The following is a 24276-nucleotide window of genomic DNA, read 5'->3' as shown; positions in this document are numbered from 1 at the left end:
CATTTTTCCTTCTTTATTGAAATACATATCATACACCACATAATTAAAAGTCAGTAGTGGTCCACAAGAGGGAGCCAATGTTTTACAAAGGAATTTGTGCATGCGGTCACAAATGTAGTATGTATGGCCGAACTACTCGTAGGATACTTCAATTTAAACACTTCATGCTGACAGACAGCAGGCAGGGGCCTAATTTTGTAGATGGCACAATATATTAGCAACACTGTTACAAAGGCCTCATTCGGGCCTACATCTTAACACACCTGTTGCAACCAGCAAAGATTGCTTGATTGATTGCTTGATTGATTGCATATTGGATGCAATCCAATGCTGAACATGCACAGGTGAAAGCAAGGCACAGGAAATGTTGCAAACGGTCCAGTGAAATTGAGCAAATTGCTACATTTGCCACCTGAAACGTGCTTCTTTGACCCTGAAAAGAATTCTCAGAAAGTGTTAAATGACAACTTGCTGGGCTGATTTCAATTCAATCTGTTTTTGGAAACCGGATCAGAGAAGGGGTGCACTGTTCCCGGAGATACTGCAATAACGGGTCAATGCGTGGAGTGGACAGAGCAAGCTCCATTTCCAGCTCCCTGTTCTAAAAATCCATTTAATATATGGTCCCCAAATAGGGGACGTATCAGATATTAAACTGATAAGAACAGATTTTTTTTTTTTTTTTTTTTTTTTTCCTCAGATGGGAAGTTCCACAGTCAAGACTCCACAACTTTATGGAACTCATCTCCCAAAACAGCAAGCCACATACACAATGTAACCGCCATTCCCATCATCACTGGAAAACACAACAAAATATATTTGTTAACAACACAAAAAAACTCAAGATACATTTAAACAAAATGTTTCCACTTTTTGGTTTTACAAACTCCCTCTGCATCCACCTCCCCTCTCCTCCTCTGATCACACACAAAACAAAAATACAATTTTCCCAAAATAATTTTTATGCAATTTTTAACTTCAATATCCTTCCTTTTAAACACATATATATTCCTCACATCCCACAAAACCTCTTTTATACATGCCATCATTAACCACAATACTCTCTCCTTTTCCCCGCACATACCCAATCCAAACATAAAAAGCTCAAAAGACAACAGATTCACCTCACACAGCTCCTTACACAAACGACCCAACCCTGCAATCACACTTCTAGCGTACTGACAATTCCAAAACAAATGCACCACGCTCTCACTTCCACCACATCCACTCCTCGGACACTTCTCACTCCTCACTAAACCCCGATTTTTCTGAAACTCCCTCACCGGTAACACCCCATGCAATGACTGCCATACAATCTCACTCTGCCTGTTTGTCATACCATTCATCCGTACCTTCTTCCATACTTTCTGCACATCATCCCCTCTTACCACTTTAAGATCTGGTAAGGACAGCCTGTAAACTTGTCCAATGTCACATTCCATCTCTCTACACTCAATCATCTTATATACAGCTTTCTTCTTTTCTAACAATCTCACATCCACATCACAGAGTTCATACTTCACTAAAAATTTGTAAACTCACACATACCACACAGGAACCTCAAAAGCCACTGGGCTCCTAAGATCTCTTTCACGCCATTTCAAACGAAACAAGAAATTTCCAAACAAAAACCTGCACATACATGCATACTTCCCATCCATCCTAATCACACCTAATACAAACACCATAATATTCACGCCAAAAAATACATTCAAATTTGGGAAACCCAGTCCCCCCTTATCCAAACTCTTCATAACAATTTCTCTCCTAGCACGCTCCATACATGAACCCCAAAAAAAGACAAACAAAACCCTATTTAATCTTCTGACACACATGTAACTTGGTGGAAAAACCAACGCAACATACAAAAAAATAGGTAACACAACACTCTTAATAACTAAAATTTTACCAAAAAACGTAAGATCCCTCAAATTCCAAAAATTTAACTTACGCTCCACTCTCTCTCTCACATCCACCCAGCTTTCCTCTCCATCCAGTTTCTCCGAAAATTTCACGCCCAAAACCTTTATCGGTCCACTCACCACATTCACTCCAACATCATCGCTCAGACTCCTCCCCCCAAAATTCTTACACTCACTCTTCTCCCAATTCACTTTAAAAGCAGAAGCTCCACAAAAAAAAGAAACCAACAACTTCACACGCCGTACCGAACACTCTGAATCACACAACACACACACATCATCCATATAAGCACTCATCTTCCACTCTCTCCCCCCACCCCCCGGTACTTGCACACCCCGAATCACCTTATCTCTTCTCAACAGACATAACAATGGCTCAATTGCACAAATAAATACGATAGGGGACAAAGGGCACCCCTGCCGAACACCCGAAAACACATTTACTCTCCTCCCCACATTTCCATTCAACAACACACAACTATAAATATTCTTATACAAACTTCTCACTCTCTCAACAAATTCAGAAGGAAATCCCATCCTCACCAACACACTAAACAAAAAACCATGCGCCAACCTATCATACGCCTTCTCAAAGTCCAAACTCAACACATAAACCCCCTTCTTACGACTCATGCAGTCCCATAAACAATCTCTCAACATACACAAACTTCCATGTATTCGTCTTCCAGGCACCGCACAACATTGCTCCTCACCCACCACACTCCCAACCACGCCACGCATCCTGTTGGCCAAAAGCTTCGCATAAATCTTATAATCACAATTTAACAATGTGATCGGCCTCCAGTTTTTAAGATTTTTCAAATCACCCTTTTTTGGCAATAACACAACCACCCCTGCACGCATACCATTTGCTATCTCTGCATTCGCCCACATATACTTACATACATCCACAAAATCCTTCCCAATCACATCCCACATCACACGATAAAATTCCACCGGTAAACCATCCTCCCCCGGTGTTTTATTCAACGCCATACTACACACCACCTTCCATACTTCTTCATCTGTCACATCACCCATCAAACTTTCCCTTTCTATCTTATTCAAACTATTTTCCAAACCACTCAGCACCTCACTCTCCAAACCTTCATCCCTCCATTTCACAGCATACAAATCATCATAAAACTTTGCCACTTCCTCACACAAGTCCACACCACTCACTTCATTTCCATCCATCCCATTCAAAACACTCATACTCTGTCTTTTCCCAAAAACTTTTTTAAAGAAAAAACGCGAACACTTCTCATTCTTCTCCAAATTCTCTATCTTGGCCCTATACACAATACTCCTCCCTCTTTCTAACAAAAAATCATCCACTTCTTTTTTCACTTTCACCAAATCTTCACTCACATCCATCCCTCCGGCCCTCAACTTATACAACACGCTCAATCTTGCATTTAAAAAAACAAACCTTTTCCTCTTTGCAGCCGCACACTTGTACCCGAGTTTTTTAAAAAAACTCTTGGTTTTCCATTTAACCCAATCCCACCATTCACACACGCTTCTGAAATCACTCCTGCATCCACACCAATCTGCATAAATTCTTTTATACTCCTCTCTCACACCCCCTCCTTCCAGCAAACTCACATTCAGCTTCCACACACCTTTCCCAGCCACCTCATTAACATGCAAATCCAATTCACACTTCATACACACATGATCCGAAAAAACCACACTCTCCTGTGCATAACTCACAGGAATCATATTTTTAGACACAAAACAATGATCTAACCTAGACGCCACCCTCCCACTATCAGAAAAAAAAGTATTTAACAACGGCGCTATCTTGCATGCACACTGCATATCCCTTAAACCAAAATCACTCACCATATCCATTAACACTTTCCCTGCCACATCCACATTCACACTTCCCACATCACAGTTCATATCACCCACTAACACTACAGGCACTCTCCCAGGAATAAAAAACTTAATTTTTTCAAATAAAACTTTACGCTCCTGTTTTTCCACAGGCGCATATACATTAATAACACAAAAACGAACATTTCTAAACTCAAAATTAGCCAACACACACCTTCCAACCTCAATCACCATATAGTCACACAAACTCACATCACTTCCCTTCACTAAAAAACCCACACCATCATTTTTATTACAAGCACTCCCTGACCACACAGACGCACCATGAGGCCATTCACTCCCCTTCACATCATCCACAATCCCACACTCCTGCAAACAAAAAATTCCTGCATTTTGTGTTGCAAAAAAATCCAAAATAGCCGCCCGCCGCAACCTATTTTTAAAGACCCTCACATTTTGTGATATAATTATAAACCCCATAATATACACAGAAACAAAAACACTAAAACGAACAACCTACAAAAAGGACATTAAACAACTTATATGAAAAAAAAAAAAAAAAAAAAAAAACATTTTAAAGCAACTGCAATATACAAAACACATTTTAACGGCAAAAGCTATGTACAAAAACGCTTAGAAAAAAAAAGCACATAACTAAGCAGTGTCGCCACTGTCCTCCTCCACCATCTGCGCCGCGCAGCTTTCAGAGCCGCTGACCTCCATACACTCCTCCACACGTGACTTCTTCCGCCCAACTTTTCTCTGGGGCATTCCTGCTTCTGGAACCTCAAAGTCAAAATTTTCCCCACCACCCTCCCTGGGACACTTTCGACCTCCAGGCTCCTCTTGTGAGGAAAAAGCACCTATATTTCTCGGGTCCGATTCAGGAATCACAGGATCAACCAACTCCTCCGCCCCAAAAGTATCAAAATCCATCAGCGCACCCAACTCCTCTGTATTAATAACTGGAACCTCCTTTTTTTTCTTACTTTTATTAGTCATAGCACGCTCTTCCTGCTTTGCGGCTCTCCAAAATAATTTGTCCTCCAGCTCCTCCTTCCTCCTTTCAGCCTCCTTGTCCTCCTGCCTTCTATCCCGCCGTCTCTCAACCATAGAGGGCGGAATTATTTCAGCGCTCCGCTGCGCAGAAGACTTGCTTTCCTCCCGCCTCCTCTCCTCTTCCCGTTTCTTTACCTCCTCCTCTCTCTTTTTCTCCTCCTCCTGCCTCCGCTCCTCACGCTTTTTTCCTTCCTCCTCCCGCCTCTCCTCCTCTCTGGTTGGCCTCCTCGGCCCAGCATACGGACAGTCCCTATACAGGTGCCCTATGTCTCCACACTGGTCACACTCACGTGGCATTGGACACTGAGCCGCCATATGGCCCTCCTGTTTACAATTGCGGCAAACCATACTTTTCTCACAGGTACTCTGTAGGTGCCCAAACTGAAAACACTTCCTACAGTATAGAGGCTGCCCTGCATATGTCAGGAAGCCCCTTTGCCCTGCTACCGAAAAGTTCGCCGGGGGATGGGCGAAACCTCCCAAACAACTTGGGTCTCTCCTCAGTTTCACACGAAACACGTATTTACAATTAAAGATCCCCAAGCAATTTTTTTGCTTTTCTCCACCCTTCACATACTCGCAATAACGAGCCAGGAACTGCTCCAGCAAACTTACTTCAGTGTAAGGGTTATACACCGTCACAGTTACAACTTTCTCCATTAGCCCAAACAAAGGCTCCACCCGCACTCCCTCCAGGCATGGATCACCATCATGACTTCTGAGCCACTCAAAGATAGTTAAGCAAACTGCCTCACTCACAAAGGTAACATCATATGTACCTTGATTCCGGAACTCGTTAACGCTGAAAATGTCCGTCCGGTGGGCTCCAGCCTTTTCCTCCAGCAGGTCACGAACCACGAAAACCACATTATTTCGGGCACTTCCTTCCACGACCACACGAATGGTATTCTTGATGAACATCTTCACCTCTTCAGTCTTCTCTGCCGGTACAAAGACCGCAGTAGCAAATCAGCAGCACGCTGCCAGGAATCACTCGCACCCCCTGACCGCAACACAAGATCGCAGCCAAAAGGCCGAGAAGCGATAGCCTGAAATGGTTTGCCACTCCGGACGCCCCATGGCCTACAACCAGGACCCACTGTGGAGAGAGCCCAAAAGATGATTGCCCAGGGGAAGACATTTTTTTTCTAAACTCTGGATGCCTTCTCAAATGGCAGTTCTGGTGTGTGTGGGGGTGTGTGGGGGGTGTGTGGGGGTGTGTGGGGGTGTGTTCAAGTTGGACCCAACGCGTTTTTAAAAAATCTGCCTAACTCCGCCTAATCTGCATAACTCCGCCTGATCTGCATAACTCCGCCCATCTGAACACACCCTCCATCCCTTTGGCGCTCCAGAGTGCAACTATTAGTGCAAGTCTGCAAATTGCCCCTTTAAAAAAAAAAAGACAATCCCCCTACCATGTGGTCTGCTGCTGTTCCAGCAGCAGACTGAAGACGGCGCCATTTTTCTCTGCCTTAGATAAGTCCAGAGCCCATTGTGACACGTGAGAGTTCCGGAGTCAATGGCTGAAGGCCCCATTGTGACAGCAGCAGCAGGTGAAGGTTCCGTGCACAGATTCTATCTACTGCAGGCAGGCAGCAGCAGCAGCGCACCCAGTTGGTCAAAAGCATTAGAATACTACTCACACAGTACAAGACAAAATAGACAAGACTAGCACATTCAAGATCATCACAGACACCATTTTTCCTTCTTTATTGAAATACATATCATACACCACATAATTAAAAGTCAGTGGTCCACAAGAGGGAGCCAATGTTTTACAAAGGAATTTGTGCATGCGGTCACAAATGTAGTATGTATGGCCGAACTACTCGTAGGATACTTCAATTTAAACACTTCATGCTGACAGACAGCAGGCAGGGGCCTAATTTTGTAGTTGGCACAATATATTAGCAACACTGTTACAAAGGCCTCATTCGGGCCTACATCTTAACACACCTGTTGCAACCAGCAAAGATTGCTTGATTGCTTGATTGCTTGATTGATTGATTGATTGATTGCATATTGGATGCAATCCAATGCTGAACATGCACAGGTGAAAGCAAGGCACAGGAAATGTTGCAAACGGTCCAGTGAAATTGAGCAAATTGCTACATTTGCCACCTGAAACGTGCTTCTTTGACCCTGAAAAGAATTCTCAGAAAGTGTTCAATGACAACTTGCTGGGCTGATTTCAATTCAATCTGTTTTTGGAAACCGGATCAGAGAAGGGGTGCACTGTTCCCGGAGATACTGCAATAACGGGTCAATGCGTGGAGTGGACAGAGCAAGCTCCATTTCCAGCTCCCTGTTCTAAAAATCCATTTAATATATGGTCCCCAAATAGGGGACGTATCAGATATTAAACTGATAAGAACAGATTTTTTTTTTTTTTTTTTTTCCCTCAGATGGGAAGTTCCACAGTCAAGACTCCACAACTTTATGGAACTCATCTCCCAAAACAGCAAGCCACATACACAATGTAACCGCCATTCCCATCATCACTGGAAAACACAACAAAATATATTTGTTAACAACACAAAAAAACTCAAGATACATTAAACAAAATGTTTCCACTTTTTGGTTTTCCAAACTCCCTCTGCATCCACCTCCCCTCTCCTCCTCTGATCACACACAAAACAAAAATACAATTTTCCCAAAATAATTTTTATGCAATTTTTAACTTCAATATCCTTCCTTTTAAACACATATATATTCCTCACATCCCACAAAACCTCTTTTATACATGCCATCATTAACCACAATACTCTCTCCTTTTCCCCACACATACCCAATCCAAACATAAAAAGCTCAAAAGACAACAGATTCACCTCACACAGTTCCTTACACAAACGACCCAACCCTGCAATCACACTTCTAGCGTACTGACAATTCCAAAACAAATGCACCACGCTCTCACTTCCACCACATCCACTCCTCGGACACTTCTCACTCCTCACTAAACCCCGATTTTTCTGAAACTCCCTCACCGGTAACACCCCATGCAATGACTGCCATACAATCTCACTCTGCCTGTTTGTCATACCATTCATCCGTACCTTCTTCCATACTTTCTGCACATCATCCCCTCTTACCACTTTAAGATCTGGTAAGGACAGCCTGTAAACTTGTCCAATGTCACATTCCATCTCTCTACACTCAATCATCTTATATACAGCTTTCTTCTTTTCTAACAATCTCACATCCACATCACAGAGTTCATACTTCACTAAAAATTTGTAAACCCACACATACCACACAGGAACCTCAAAAGCCACTGGGCTCCTAAGATCTCTTTCACGCCATTTCAAACGAAACAAGAAATTTCCAAACAAAAACCTGCACATACATGCATACTTCCCATCCATCCTAATCACACCTAATACAAACACCATAATATTCACGCCAAAAAATACATTCAAATTTGGGAAACCCAGTCCCCCCTTATCCAAACTCTTCATAACAATTTCTCTCCTAGCACGCTCCATACATGAACCCCAAAAAAAGACAAACAAAACCCTATTTAATCTTCTAACACACATGTAGCTTGGTGGAAAAACCATCGCAACATACAAAAAAATAGGTAACACAACACTCTTAATAACTAAAATTTTACCAAAAAACGTAAGATCCCTCAAATTCCAAAAATTTAACTTACGCTCCACTCTCTCTCTCACATCCACCCAGCTTTCCTCTCCATCCAATTTCTCCGAAAATTTCACGCCCAAAACCTTTATCGGTCCACTCACCACATTCACTCCAACATCATCGCTCAGACTCCTCCCCCCAAAATTCTTACACTCACTCTTCTCCCAATTCACTTTAAAAGCAGAAGCTCCACAAAAAATAGAAACCAACAACTTCACACGCCGTACCGAACACTCTGAATCACACAACACACACACATCATCCATATAAGCACTCATCTTCCACTCTCTCCCCCCACCCCCCGGTACTTGCACACCCCGAATCACCTTATCTCTTCTCAACAGACATAACAATGGCTCAATTGCACAAATAAATACGATAGGGGACAAAGGGCACCCCTGCCGAACACCCGAAAACACATTTACTCTCCTCCCCACATTTCCATTCAACAACACACAACTATAAATATTCTTATACAAACTTCTCACTCTCTCAACAAACTCAGAAGGAAATCCCATCCTCACCAACACACTAAACAAAAAACCATGCGCCAACCTATCATACGCCTTCTCAAAATCCAAACTCAACACATAAACCCCCTTCTTACGACTCATGCAGTCCCATAAACAATCTCTCAACATACACAAACTTCCATGTATTCGTCTTCCAGGCACCGCACAACATTGCTCCTCACCCACCACACTCCCAACCACGCCACGCATCCTGTTGGCCAAAAGCTTCGCATAAATCTTATAATCACAATTCAACAATGTGATCGGCCTCCAGTTTTTAAGATTTTTCAAATCACCCTTTTTTGGCAATAACACAACCACCCCTGCACGCATACCATTTGCCACCTCTGCATTCGCCCACATATACTTACATACATCCACAAAATCCTTCCCAATCACATCCCACATCACACGATAAAATTCCACCGGTAAACCATCCTCCCCCGGTGTTTTATTCAACGCCATACTACACACCACCTTCCATACTTCTTCATCTGTCACATCACCCATCAAACTTTCTCTTTCTATCTTATTCAAACTATTTTCCAAACCACTCAGCACCTCACTCTCCAAACCTTCATCCCTCCATTTCACAGCATACAAATCATCATAAAACTTTGCCACTTCCTCACACAAGTCCACACCACTCACTTCATTTCCATCCATCCCATTCAAAACACTCATACTCTGTCTTTTCCCAAAAACTTTTTTAAAGAAAAAACGCGAACACTTCTCATTCTTCTCCAAATTCTCTATCTTGGCCCTATACACAATACTCCTCCCTCTTTCTAACAAAAAATCATCCACTTCTTTTTTCACTTTCACCAAATCTTCACTCACATCCATCCCTCCCGCCCTCAACTTATACAACACGCTCAATCTTACATTTAAAAAAACAAACCTTTTCCTCTTTGCAGCCGCACACTTGTACCCGAGTTTTTTAAAAAAACTCTTGGTTTTCCATTTAACCCAATCCCACCATTCACACACGCTTCTGAAATCACTCCTGCATCCACACCAATCTGCATAAATTCTTTTATACTCCTCTCTCACACCCCCTCCTTCCAGCAAACTCACATTCAGCTTCCACACACCTTTCCCAGCCACCTCATTAACATGCAAATCCAATTCACACTTCATACACACATGATCCGAAAAAACCACACTCTCCTGTGCATAACTAACAGGAATCATATTTTTAGACACAAAACAATGATCTAACCTAGACGCCACCCTCCCACTATCAGAAAAAAAAGTATTTAACAACGGCGCTATCTTGCATGCACACTGCATATCCCTTAAACCAAAATCACTCACCATATCCATTAACACTTTCCCTGCCACATCCACATTCACACTTCCCACATCACAGTTCATATCACCCACTAACACTACAGGCACTCTCCCAGGAATAAAAAACTTAATTTTTTCAAATAACACTTTACGTTCCTGTTTTTCCACAGGCGCATATACATTAATAACACAAAAACGAACATTTCTAAACTCAAAATTAGCCAACACACACCTTCCAACCTCAATCACCATATAGTCACACAAACTCACATCACTTCCCTTCACTAAAAAACCCACACCATCATTTTTATTACAAGCACTCCCTGACCACACAGACGCACCATGAGGCCATTCACTCCCCTTCACATCATCCACAATCCCACACTCCTGCAAACAAAAAATTCCTGCATTTTGTGTTGCAAAAAAATCCAAAATAGCCGCCCGCCGCAACCTATTTTTAAAGACCCTCACATTTTGTGATATAATTATAAACCCCATCATATACACAGAACCAAAAACACTAAAGCAAACAACCTACAAAAAGGACATTAAACAACTTATATGAAAAAAAAAAAAAAAAAAAAACATTTTAAAGCAACTGCAATATACAAAACACATTTTAACGGCAAAAGCTATGTACAAAAACGCTTAGAAAAAAAAAGCACATAGCTAAGCAGTGTCGCCACTGTCCTCCTCCACCATCTGCGCCGCGCAGCTTTCAGAGCCGCTGACCTCCATACACTCCTCCACACGTGACTTCTTCCGCCCAACCTTCCTCTGGGGCACTCCTGCTTCTGGAACCTCAAAGTCAAAATTTTCCCCACCACCCTCCCTGGGACACTTTCGACCTCCAGGCTCCTCTTGTGAGGAAAAAGCACCTATATTTCTCGGATCCGATTCAGGAATCACAGGATCAACCAACTCCTCCGCCCCAGAAGTATCAAAATCCATCAGCGCACCCAACTCCTCTGTATTAATAACTGGAACCTCCTTTTTTTTCTTACTTTTATTAGTCATAGCACGCTCTTCCTGCTTTGCGGCTCTCCAAAATAATTTGTCCTCCAGCTCCTCCTTCCTCCTTTCAGCCTCCTTGTCCTCCTGCCTTCTATCCCGCCGTCTCTCAACCATAGAGGGCGGAATTATTTCAGCGCTCCGCTGCGCAGAAGACTTGCTTTCCTCTTCCCGTTTCTTTACCTCCTCCTCTCTCTTTTTCTCCTCCTCCTGCCTCCGCTCCTCACGCTTTTTTCCTTCCTCCTCCCGCCTCTCCTCCTCTCTGGTTGGCCTCCTCGGCCCAGCATATGGACAGTCCCTATACAGGTGCCCTATGTCTCCACACTGGTCACACTCACGTGGCATTGGACACTGAGCCGCCATATGGCCCTCTTGTTTACAATTGCGGCAAACCATACTTTTCTCACAGGTACTCTGTAGGTGCCCAAACTGAAAACACTTTCTACAGTATAGAGGCTGCCCTGCATATGTCAGGAAGCCCCTTTGCCCTGCTACCGAAAAGTTCGCCGGGGGATGGGCGAAACCTCCCAAACAACTTGGGTCTCTCCTCAGTTTCACACGAAACACGTATTTACAATTAAAGATCCCCAAGCAATTTTTTTGCTTTTCTCCACCCTTCACATACTCGCAATAACGAGCCAGGAACTGCTCCAGCAAACTTACTTCAGTGTAAGGGTTATACACCGTCACAGTTACAACTTTCTCCATTAGCCCAAACAAAGGCTCCACCCGCACTCCCTCCAGGCATGGATCACCATCATGACTTCTGAGCCACTCAAAGATAGTTAAGCAAACTGCCTCACTCACAAAGGTAACATCATATGTACCTTGATTCCGGAACTCGTTAACGCTGAAAATGTCCGTCCGGTGGGCTCCAGCCTTTTCCTCCAGCAGGTCACGAACCACGAAAACCACATTATTTCGGGCACTTCCTTCCACGATCACACGAATGGTATTCTTGATGAACATCTTCACCTCTTCAGTCTTCTCTGCCGGTACAAAGACCGCAGTAGCAAATCAGCAGCACGCTGCCAGGAATCACTCGCACCCCCTGACCGCGACACAAGATCGCAGCCAAAAGGCCGAGAAGCGATAGCCTGAAATGGTTTGCCACTCCGGACGCCCCATGGCCTACAACCAGGACCCACTGTGGAGAGAGCCCAAAAGATGATTGCCCAGGGGAAGACATTTTTTTTCTAAACTCTGGATGCCTTCTCAAATGGCAGTTCTGGTGTGTGTGGGGGTGTGTGGGGGGTGTGTGGGGGTGTGTGGGGGTGTGTTCAAGTTGGACCCAACGCGTTTTTAAAAAATCTGCCTAACTCCGCCTAATCTGCATAACTCCGCCTGATCTGCATAACTCCGCCCATCTGAACACACCCTCCATCCCTTTGGCGCTCCAGAGTGCAACTATTAGTGCAAGTCTGCAAATTGCCCCTTTAAAAAAAAAAAGACAATCCCCCTACCATGTGGTCTGCTGCTGTTCCAGCAGCAGACTGAAGACGGCGCCATTTTTCTCTGCCTTAGATAAGTCCAGAGCCCATTGTGACACGTGAGAGTTCCGGAGTCAATGGCTGAAGGCCCCATTGTGACAGCAGCAGCAGGTGAAGGTTCCGTGCACAGATTCTATCTACTGCAGGCAGGCAGCAGCAGCAGCGCACCCAGTTGGTCAAAAGCATTAGAATACTACTCACACAGTACAAGACAAAATAGACAAGACTAGCACATTCAAGATCATCACAGACACCATTTTTCCTTCTTTATTGAAATACATATCATACACCACATAATTAAAAGTCAGTGGTCCACAAGAGGGAGCCAATGTTTTACAAAGGAATTTGTGCATGCGGTCACAAATGTAGTATGTATGGCCGAACTACTCGTAGGATACTTCAATTTAAACACTTCATGCTGACAGACAGCAGGCAGGGGCCTAATTTTGTAGTTGGCACAATATATTAGCAACACTGTTACAAAGGCCTCATTCGGGCCTACATCTTAACACACCTGTTGCAACCAGCAAAGATTGCTTGATTGCTTGATTGATTGATTGATTGATTGCATATTGGATGCAATCCAATGCTGAACATGCACAGGTGAAAGCAAGGCACAGGAAATGTTGCAAACGGTCCAGTGAAATTGAGCAAATTGCTACATTTGCCACCTGAAACGTGCTTCTTTGACCCTGAAAAGAATTCTCAGAAAGTGTTCAATGACAACTTGCTGGGCTGATTTCAATTCAATCTGTTTTTGGAAACCGGATCAGAGAAGGGGTGCACTGTTCCCGGAGATACTGCAATAACGGGTCAATGCGTGGAGTGGACAGAGCAAGCTCCATTTCCAGCTCCCTGTTCTAAAAATCCATTTAATATATGGTCCCCAAATAGGGGACGTATCAGATATTAAACTGATAAGAACAGATTTTTTTTTTTTTTTTTTAAAACCATTCAGGTTGTTTTATAAACAACAGTATGTAAGTCTTCCGAAAAACTCATTGTTGTTGCTTAAATATAACTCATCATCATGGTTATTCTTTATTTTTTAAACTCAAGAATATTTCCAAAAACAGGGATAGAAATAACATGTATGATAAACAATGAACACACTAGGGTTCTGGAGTTACTGGTACTTCACCAGATAATGCCATTTCATGACCTTCCAGATGCCTTCAGCGTCCAATCCTTCACCACCTCTACTCTTGTCCCATTTGTACATCACATATAGTCTAGATAGTATTAACCTTATACAATCATTTACAGGGATCATTTTTCTCTTGAATAATCCCAAATTTCTCACATCCCATAAGCTTTCCATTACACATACCATTATCAGCCATAAAATTCTTTCATTCATCTTACCACATGCCCCCATTCCAAACATTGCTACCCTCCAATTAATGTAATTTACACCTGCTAGTTCTTTACAAAGACCACCCACACCTTTCCACACACTATACGCATAATCACAGTCCCACATCACATGTCTCACAGTTTCACTCGCACCGCACCCATCTCTCGGACATACATTCGTTCTAATCAGATCCCTTCTTTTTTGCACCTCTCTTACAGGCAGTATATCATGCATGGCCATCCATACTACATCCTTCTGTTTATTTGACATTCCACTTGTACCCAACTTTTCCCATGTATCCGTTACCTCATTGAACCTCAAATCGTTGATGTTACATTCAATCTCATTTGCTCTCATTTTCTTCCTTACTTCTTTTGGTTTCTTAAACTCATTCATAGTCACAGCCAACAGATCATTCTTCCTAATAAACCTCTCAATCACATCATACCACACAGGACACTTAAATGCGACAGGCACGCTTCCATCTCTTTTCACCCAACATAACCCATACAACATCCATCCAGCCATATATCGTACCATATACGCCCCTTTGTTTCTTTTCCCCATTAAGACTACCACTGTTTTAATATAATTGAGGCTCAAAAAAATTTCAATGTCTGGGAAATCCATACCACCATTCTCACATGTTTTATATAGGTGTTCTCTTTTTAATTTTTCCATTTTACTTCCCCAAAAGAATGTAAATATTAATTTTTGTACTCTTTTTATTTTTTTGTATGGAGATGGAAAAACTCCAGCCACATACAGCAAAATGGGCAGTATCACTGCCTTAATTATGAGTACCTTCCCATTCAATGTCAGGTCACGCATACGCCAAAAATTCAACTTTTTCTCTATTCGTGAACCACACTCATCCCAGCTTTCTGTACCCCTTAGATCCTCATTAAACCATACACCCAGCACTTTTATTGGTCCTTCCATACATGTCACACCATCCATCCTAATTCTGCTATCGCCAAAACATTTAAAACAACATTTATCCCAATTTACCCTAAAAGCAGACGCACCACAGAAAAAATCCAATAATAATTTCACTCTACTCATTGACGCAATACTTTCACTCACAATCACCACATCATCCATATATCCCAGTACTTTAGCATTCATTCCTTTACTTCCAGGTATTAACATTCCTCTTATGAGTTTCTCTCTTCTAATCAAACATAGCAGTGGTTCAATGACACTAATAAACAGTACAGGGGACATAGGGCACCCTTGTCTGACTCCTGATCTGATCAGGAATTTATCACTCAACCATCCATTCACTAAAATTTCACTCGACACCTTCTCATACAGACATCTCACACCATCTAAGAATTTTTTGGGGAAACCCATTTTTTTCAGCACTTCGAACATAAACACATGCGACACTCTATCGAAAGCTTTCTCAAAATCCAAAGCCAACACCATACACTTCTGCTTCCTATCTTTGCAGTCACCCAGTATATCTCTCAACAACATCAGGTTATCATTTATACATCTCCCAGGCACAGCACATACTTGGTCATCTTCCACAACTTTACCAATTACTTCACGCATACGATTCGCTAGTATTTTACTATACACTTTATAGTCCGAATTTAGCAGTGTAATTGGCCTCCAATTCCCCAATTTTTTCTTTTCCCCTTTTTTATAGATGAGCACAACCACACCTTCCTTCATTGATTCACACAATTCTCCATTCTCCCACATATACTTGCATACTTCAGTCAGATCCGCACCCATGCACTCCCACGCTTTCACATACAATTCTATTGGTAATCCATCTTTTCCTGGTGTTTTATTTTTCTGAGCACTAAACACCACCTTTTTTACCTCATCCAGAATCACATCATCACACAGATCCTCACATTCATCCTTATCTAATTTTCTCTCCATACTGCCTAACACCTCAATCATCAATCCAGAGTCAATCCATTTTTTGTCATATAGTCTGCCATAGAAACCCTTTACCTCCTTCATCACACCCTCTCCAGTTACACTCTTATCATTCTCGTCCAATAACTCATCCATGTCCGTTTTTTTACCATTCATTTTTTTGAAGAAATATCTGGTACATTTTTCATTTTTTTCCAGATGTTCTATTTTTGTCCTGTACATAATTTCTTTTCCCTTTCTCTCAATCAGACATTTTAGCTCATTTTTTGCTTCCACTAATAGGTCATTCACATCAATCCCAGACATACTGCATTTTCTCAGCCATTCAATCCGCATATTTAAATCTTTGAATTTATTTCTATACATGGCAGCTTTTTTATAGCCCCATTTTCTGAAGAATTTTTTTATTTCCTGCTTTACCCAATCCCACCATTCCAACACACATGCAAACATGCAAACAAAATTTTTACAGTACCCCCATCTTTCATACTTCTTCTTAAAATCACTCATCACTCTTTCATCCTCCAGCAGCCTCACATTCAGCTTCCATACACCCCTGCCATGCACAAACCTCCCCTTCTCTTGGAACAGACCCCTCAAGTACTCGTGGTCTGAAAAGGGGACCGAACCTTGTTCAAACTTAAAACATTCAAAATTTTTGGAAAAAAACATCCTGTCAATTCTTGACTCAATCCCCCCTCTATCTGCCCTGTACGTAGGTGGAGGATTGTCTGAACTTACCATTGCGGCATCTAAAAAGGAAAAATCAGAAATTAAATGAGATAATTTTTTACCGGTTACATCACCGGTATCATCTGTGACACAATTAAAGTCACCAACAAAAATTGTAGGAATCTTTCCTGGCAAAAACAAAGATAATTTCTCTAACAGAGCAAGACGCTCTTCCTTTGCAGTAGGACTATATACATTGACCACTCTAACCCGCCACCCCCTATACCTAATTACAGCTATAATACACCGCCCCACCTCCACCACTGTATAACTGTCCATACAGTACTGCTTGTTCCCCAGCAGGATCCCCACACCATCATTTTTATTTACATGTGACCCAGACCATATGTGCTGTCCATGAGGCCAGTCCTGATCATTCGGAACTTCCGATAATCCGCACTCCTGCAGGCAGTAAATGTCGGCTCCCAGATTTTTCATATATTTCAGCACAGTAGACCTGCGTCCTTTAGATTTTATCTGCCTCACATTCAGGGATACGACATTAAGTGCAGCTTTGGCAGCCATATCAGCACTTTTTTATGTAAGTTTTTACATACCCACCACTTCTGTGTCAGCCTTGTCCTTCTGGAGGCAGGCAGGCGGACTGGTAACAGCTGGGAGAAGGAACCCCCTCTAAAAAAGCCATGTCAGGGGAGAAGCTGATGTCAGGGTACTCCCTGTCACTGATGGGACTTGCACTATTCTCATCTGCATAATGGTATGCCAGGCGGGGCTTCTTCACAGCTTGGCCACTGGCTTCATGTGCTGGCCTCACTGCTGCTGTGAAGTCCCCCTGCTCCTTCACTTCACACTCACTGTCACTGCCATCCTCCTCCTCCTCCTCTGTCTGCATTGTGTCCCAGTGAGGTGTTTTATTCAGTGACACCTCCATGTCTCCCTCCCCGCAGGCAGAGAGATGTCCTGGGAGCTGGGAGCTGAGCTCCGTTTCTAGCTCCGCCCCCTTTGACACCTCCTGTGCAGTCACAGATTCCTCAGCCTCTGTAGCCACGCCCCCCGCTCTCCCCTCAGTGTCTGGAGCTCTGGGGGAGTCACACACAGCTGGCTGCTGATTACCTGAGGTAAGCTGATTACCTGCAGCTGCAGGGGAGATTTTTCTCTCAGTAATAATGCCATGAGGTCGGCGTTCCTGCAGAGCATTGCCACCAGAGAATGTAGGGCTGGCAGACGCTACCTGGGCATACAGCCTGGCTCCAGCAGCACTGTTTGCTCTACATTCCCTGTACATATGTCCTGCCTCCCCACAGCCATTACACACTATGGGGTTAGGGCAGTCTTTTGCATAATGTCCAGGCAAATTACATTTTCTGCAGAGCATTGCAGTGGGGCAGTTATCCACAATGTGTCCATATTCATTGCATCTCCTGCAGTAGAAGGGGGCTTCAGGGAAAAACAAATACCCACTATCCCTCCCAATAGAGAAGTTCAGAGGGGGATAATGGATCCCCCCAGGGCCCTGAGGGTCCACACCAAAACGGACAAAAAATTTATGCTTCCCTGTCCAGAGCCCAGACTCCATGCTGATGACTCTGTGGGCGTACTGGACATAGGAGCAGTGTCTTTTCAGAAATTTCACAATTTCCTCCAGGGGCACAAAAGGATTGTGCATGAAAACTACTAGGGGTATGTCCCCTCTAGAATAAAGGACAGTAAATGTCAGTCCTGTGAGTAGGGCATTATCAGCATGGTCTCTCAGTGCTCTGTATAAGTTCTGGCAGGCTCCAGCAGATGAGAAAATCAGTACATACCGTCCATCTTTCCTGAATTCTTGCAGGCAGACAATGTCCTCCTTCTTCACCTTCAGCGTGTCATAAAGGATCATATTTACCAAATATCCCAGCGAGAAATGCATCCTCTTCTCCTGCGCGACATCAATACGAAATCCATTACGGACCCGGGCGTCACCGGTCCCTGCGAAGCGGACTACCACTCCCATCTTCCTTAAGATCGCCTTCTCTTTCCTCCACTCCTTACAGCACAGCCTTATGGCCAGACCAAGACATACTGCACTTGATCTTAGCCAAAAGGCCGAGAAGCGATAGCCTGAAATGGTTTGCCACTCCGGACGCCCCATGGCCTACAACCAGGACCCACTGTGGAGAGAGCCCAAAAGATGATTGCCCAGGGGAAAACATTTTTTTTCTAAACTCTGGATGCCTTCTCAAATGGCAGTTCTGGTGTGTGTGGGGGTGTGTGGGGGGTGTGTGGGGGTGTGTGGGGGTGTGTTCAAGTTGGACCCAACGCGTTTTTAAAAAATCTGCCTAACTCCGCCTAATCTGCATAACTCCGCCTGATCTGCATAACTCCGCCCATCTGAACACACCCTCCATCCCTTTGGCGCTCCAGAGTGCAACTATTAGTGCAAGTCTGCAAATTGCCCCTTTAAAAAAAAAAAGACAATCCCCCTACCATGTGGTCTGCTGCTGTTCCAGCAGCAGACTGAAGACGGCGCCATTTTTCTCTGCCTTAGATAAGTCCAGAGCCCATTGTGACACGTGAGAGTTCCGGAGTCAATGGCTGAAGGCCCCATTGTGACAGCAGCAGCAGGTGAAGGTTCCGTGCACAGATTCTATCTACTGCAGGCAGGCAGCAGCAGCAGCGCACCCAGTTGGTCAAAAGCATTAGAATACTACTCACACAGTACAAGACAAAATAGACAAGACTAGCACATTCAAGATCATCACAGACACCATTTTTCCTTCTTTATTGAAATACATATCATACACCACATAATTAAAAGTCAGTGGTCCACAAGAGGGAGCCAATGTTTTACAAAGGAATTTGTGCATGCGGTCACAAATGTAGTATGTATGGCCGAACTACTCGTAGGATACTTCAATTTAAACACTTCATGCTGACAGACAGCAGGCAGGCAGGGGCCTAATTTTGTAGTTGGCACAATATATTAGCAACACTGTTACAAAGGCCTCATTCGGGCCTACATCTTAACACACCTGTTGCAACCAGCAAAGATTGCTTGATTGCTTGATTGCTTGATTGATTGATTGATTGATTGATTGCATATTGGATGCAATCCAATGCTGAACATGCACAGGTGAAAGCAAGGCACAGGAAATGTTGCAAACGGTCCAGTGAAATTGAGCATATTGCTACATTTGCCACCTGAAACGTGCTTCTTTGACCCTGAAAAGAATTCTCAGAAAGTGTTCAATGACAACTTGCTGGGCTGATTTCAATTCAATCTGTTTTTGGAAACCGGATCAGAGAAGGGGTGCACTGTTCCCGGAGATACTGCAATAACGGGTCAATGCGTGGAGTGGACAGAGCAAGCTCCATTTCCAGCTCCCTGTTCTAAAAATCCATTTAATATATGGTCCCCAAATAGGGGACGTATCAGATATTAAACTGATAAGAACAGATTTTTTTTTTTTTTTTTTTTTCTCCCTCAGATGGGGAATTTCACGGTCTAGAAATCCAAAACCGAAGAAACATACCCAAACAGCTGTGTCAAAATTGAAACACAAAAAGCCGTTCCCATCATCATCGGAAAAATCTTTCTTTTTTCAAAATACATATTTACATAACAAAAGAACAAATCAAGAAGTATTAACAAAATATCTCCACTTTTTAACCTTCCAAATTCCTTCCGCATCCACCTCCCCCTTCCTTTTCTTATCCCACAAAAAACAAACATATATCTTCCCCAAAATCACCTTCACGGTATTTCTAACCTCAATATTCTTCCTCTTGAACACATGCACATTTCTCACATCCCATAACACTTCCTTTATACATGCAAGCATTAACCACAACACTCTCTCCTTCACTCCATCACACAACCCTAAACCAAACATGAACAACTCAAAGGATAAAAAATTCACACCACACAGTTCTTTGCACAAAGGACCCATTCTTCCAATCACATCTCTAGCGTACTGACAATTCCAAAACACATGTATTACACTTTCACACCCACCACAACCTTCTCTCGGACACCTCTCACTCCTCACTAAACCCCTATTTCTCTGAAACTCTCTTACTGGTAACACTCCATGCAATGACTGCCACACAATCTCACTCTGTCTGTTTGTCATACCATCCATCCGTACTTTCTTCCACACCTTTTGTACATCAGCTCCTCTAACCATATTGATATCACACTCTATCTCTCTACACTCAATCATTCTATACACAGCCTTCTTCTTTTCCACTAGTCTTACATCCACATCACACAACTCATACTTCACCAAAAACTTATAAACCCACACATACCATACAGGAACCTCAAAAGCAACCGGACACCTCAAATCCCTTTCTCTCCATTTCAACTTAAACAGATACGCTCCAAATAAATACCTACACATAGATGAAAATTTCCCATCCGCCCTTATCACTTTCAGCACATACACAACAATATTCACACCAAAAAAAACTTCCAAATTTGGAAAACCCAACCCACCTTTCTCCAATCTCTTCACCAAAATTTCTCTCCTAGCCCTCTCCATCTTTGAATTCCATAAAAACACAAACAGAATCCTATTCAAACTCCTCACACACATATACCCTGGTGGAAACACTACTGCTACATACAAAAAAATCGGCAACACCACACTCTTTATAACTAAGATCTTTCCAAAAAACGTAAGGTTTCTCAACCTCCAAAAACACAGCTTCCGCTCAACCTTCTCTTTCGCATCATTCCAACTTTCCTTCCCATCCAACTTCTCTGAAAACTTCACACCCAATATTTTAATAGGCCCATTAACCACATTCACTCCAACATCCCTACTTAAAACACCATTTCCAAATACCTTACACTCACTCTTTTCCCAATTAACCTTAAATGCAGACGCACCACAAAAAAAGGACACTAATAACTTCACCCGCCTCACCGAACATTCTGAATCGCACAATACACACACATCATCCATATAACCACTAACTTTCCACTCTCTACCCCCTCCTCCTGGCACTTGCACGCCCCTAACCACCTTATCTTTCCTCAGCATACACAACAAAGGCTCAATTGCACAAATAAAGGCCACAGGTGACAAAGGACACCCTTGACGAACCCCTGAAAAGACATTCACTCTCCTTCCCACATAACCATTCATCAAAACACAACTGTAAATATCCTTATATAAACTCCTCACTCTCCCAACAAAATCAGCTGGAAAACCCATTCTTAGCAACACACTAAACAAAAACCCATGCGATAATCTATCATACGCCTTCTCAAAATCTAAACTCAACAAAAACGCACTCTTCTTTCGCCCCATACAGTCCCATAGACAATCTCTTAGCATACACACACAATCATGTATACGCCTCCCAGGTACCGCACAACACTGTTCATCCCCAATCACACTCTCTATCACATCACGCATCCTATTCGCCATTAATTTTGCATAGATTTTATAATCACAGTTTAATAACGTTATCGGCCTCCAATTCCTCAAACTCTTCAAATCCCCCTTTTTAGGTATCAACACAACCATTCCCGCACGCATACTCTCAGCCACCTCCATATTTAACCACATATACTTACACACCTCCACAAAGTCATTACCAATCACATCCCACATCACTCGATAAAACTCTACTGGGAGACCATCCTCCCCTGGCGTCTTATTTAGCGCCATACTATTCATCACCTTCCACACCTCATCACTAGTCACCTCACACATCACACTCTCCCTTTCCGTCTCAGACAACTTACTTTCTAACATATTTAACACATCACTCTCCAAACCCTCATCCCTCCACTTCACTGCATACAACTCCTCATAGAACTTAGCCACCTCTTCACACATATCCTCACCACTCACTTCTCTTCCATCCTCCCCATTCAGCACACTCATACTCTGTTTCTTCCCAAACACCTTTTTAAAGAAAAAACGTGAACATTTCTCATCATGTTCCATTTTGTCAATTTTTGCTCTAAAAACTATACTCCTCCCTTTCTCTAACAAAAAGTCATTAATATCCTTTTTCACCTGTAATATCTCTTCTTCCACTTCCATTCCTCCTTCCCTCAACTTATACAATACACTCAAACGTGCATTCAATTTAACAAAATTCTCTCTTTTAATAGCTGCACACTTATACCCTAAACTTTTAAAGAATATTTTTGTTTGTCTCTTCACCCAATCCCACCAAACACAAACATTCCCAAAACCATTTTTACGCTTACACCACCCTTCATACCGTCTTGCATACTCCTTTCTCACATCTTCACTCTCTAACAACTTCACATTTAACTTCCACAACCCTTTCCCAAACACTCCACCAACCTTTATATCCACCTCACACTTCATACACACATGATCAGAAAACAAAACATTTTCTTGCTTATAATCAACAGCAGTTATATTTTTTGAAATAAAGCAATAATCCAACCTAGATTGCACCCTTCCACTCTCAGAAAAAAAAGTATTCAACACAGGACTCACACTACACACACGCTGCATATCACCCAGATCAAAATCACTCACTAACTCCAACAAAGCCTTCCCTGACACATCCACATTCACTTTCCCCACATCACAATTCATATCCCCCACAACCACTACAGGCATCCTCCCTGGAACAAAAAGCTTAACTTTTTCAAATAAAGCTTTACGCTCATTCTTATCAACCGGCGCATAAATATTAATAACACAAAACTTTACATTCCTATACTCAAAATTAGCCAAAATACACCTCCCTACCTCAATCACCAGATAATCATTCAAAACCACCTCTCTCCCTTTAACCAATATTCCCACCCCATCATTCTTATTACATGCACTCCCTGACCACACAGACGCACCATAAGACCATTCATCCCCTTTCACACCATCCACTACCCCACACTCTTGTAAACAAAAAATAGATGCATTTTGCATAGCTAAAAACTCAAAAATTGCAGCTCTCCTAACTTTACTTTTAAAGACTCTAACATTTTGTGAAATTATGGTAAACCCCATATTTACAAAATCCACACTTCAACTAACTACACAGAAAATAAAAGCCTTTGGCCTAAGCCAAAGCTCACAAGAGAAAAAAACAACACATTTAGTGCAGTATATGGTAACACTATCCAGCATCACCACTATCCTCCTCCACCATCTGAATTGAACAACAAGTGTCTGACCCACTGATCTCACCACCCTCAGTCCTCCTTCTTGCAGAGCCAATCTTTCTCTGAGGAGTACTACTCTCCACCTCCTCATCATCTCCATCATCCTCCCGCCGACTCTTTTTTGCAGCTCTATCGTCATCTGACTCAAACTCCTCAATATGTTCGGGATTAGACAAATGCTCAGGGCTATCCACCTCCGAAATTTGCGCATCGCTCTCCGCGGCGTCCATTGCCTCACTAAAAGTCATTATTTCAGGCAATTGCCCCTGCACTTCCATTTCAGGAAGATGCGCCTCCACCTCTGCAGCTGCCCTCCAAAACTCCTTCTCTTCCCTCCTCCACTCTTTTTCCTTCTTTTTCTTCTTCTTTTCCTCCTTTTTCTCCTCTTTCTCTGCCCTAGAACATGGCCTCA

At 42.9% G+C, this 24276-nt stretch overlaps 2 non-coding genes and 2 pseudogenes across 2 annotated transcripts; all 4 read right to left on the bottom strand.

Moving 5' to 3' along the window:
* Window positions 1–516: 516 nt before the first annotated feature.
* Window positions 517–707, bottom strand: LOC138668121 (U2 spliceosomal RNA). Its single transcript, XR_011319094.1, has one exon. It is a non-coding gene; the product is annotated as a U2 spliceosomal RNA (small nuclear RNA).
* Window positions 708–7048: 6341 nt separating this feature from the next.
* Window positions 7049–7235, bottom strand: LOC138668112 (U2 spliceosomal RNA). Its single transcript, XR_011319088.1, has one exon. It is a non-coding gene; the product is annotated as a U2 spliceosomal RNA (small nuclear RNA).
* Window positions 7236–13549: 6314 nt separating this feature from the next.
* LOC138668076 (U2 spliceosomal RNA) lies at window positions 13550–13728 on the bottom strand (annotated as a pseudogene).
* A 6279-nt stretch (window positions 13729–20007) lies between these two features.
* Window positions 20008–20226, bottom strand: LOC138668133 (U2 spliceosomal RNA; annotated as a pseudogene).
* Between the last annotated feature and the right edge of the window lie 4050 nt (window positions 20227–24276).

This window comes from Ranitomeya imitator, chromosome 2 (assembly GCF_032444005.1).
Source record: "Ranitomeya imitator isolate aRanImi1 chromosome 2, aRanImi1.pri, whole genome shotgun sequence".
NCBI lineage: Eukaryota > Metazoa > Chordata > Amphibia > Anura > Dendrobatidae > Ranitomeya > Ranitomeya imitator.
The sequence above is the reverse complement of the archived record's forward strand: the minus strand, read 5'-3'. Positions and strand labels throughout refer to the sequence as shown.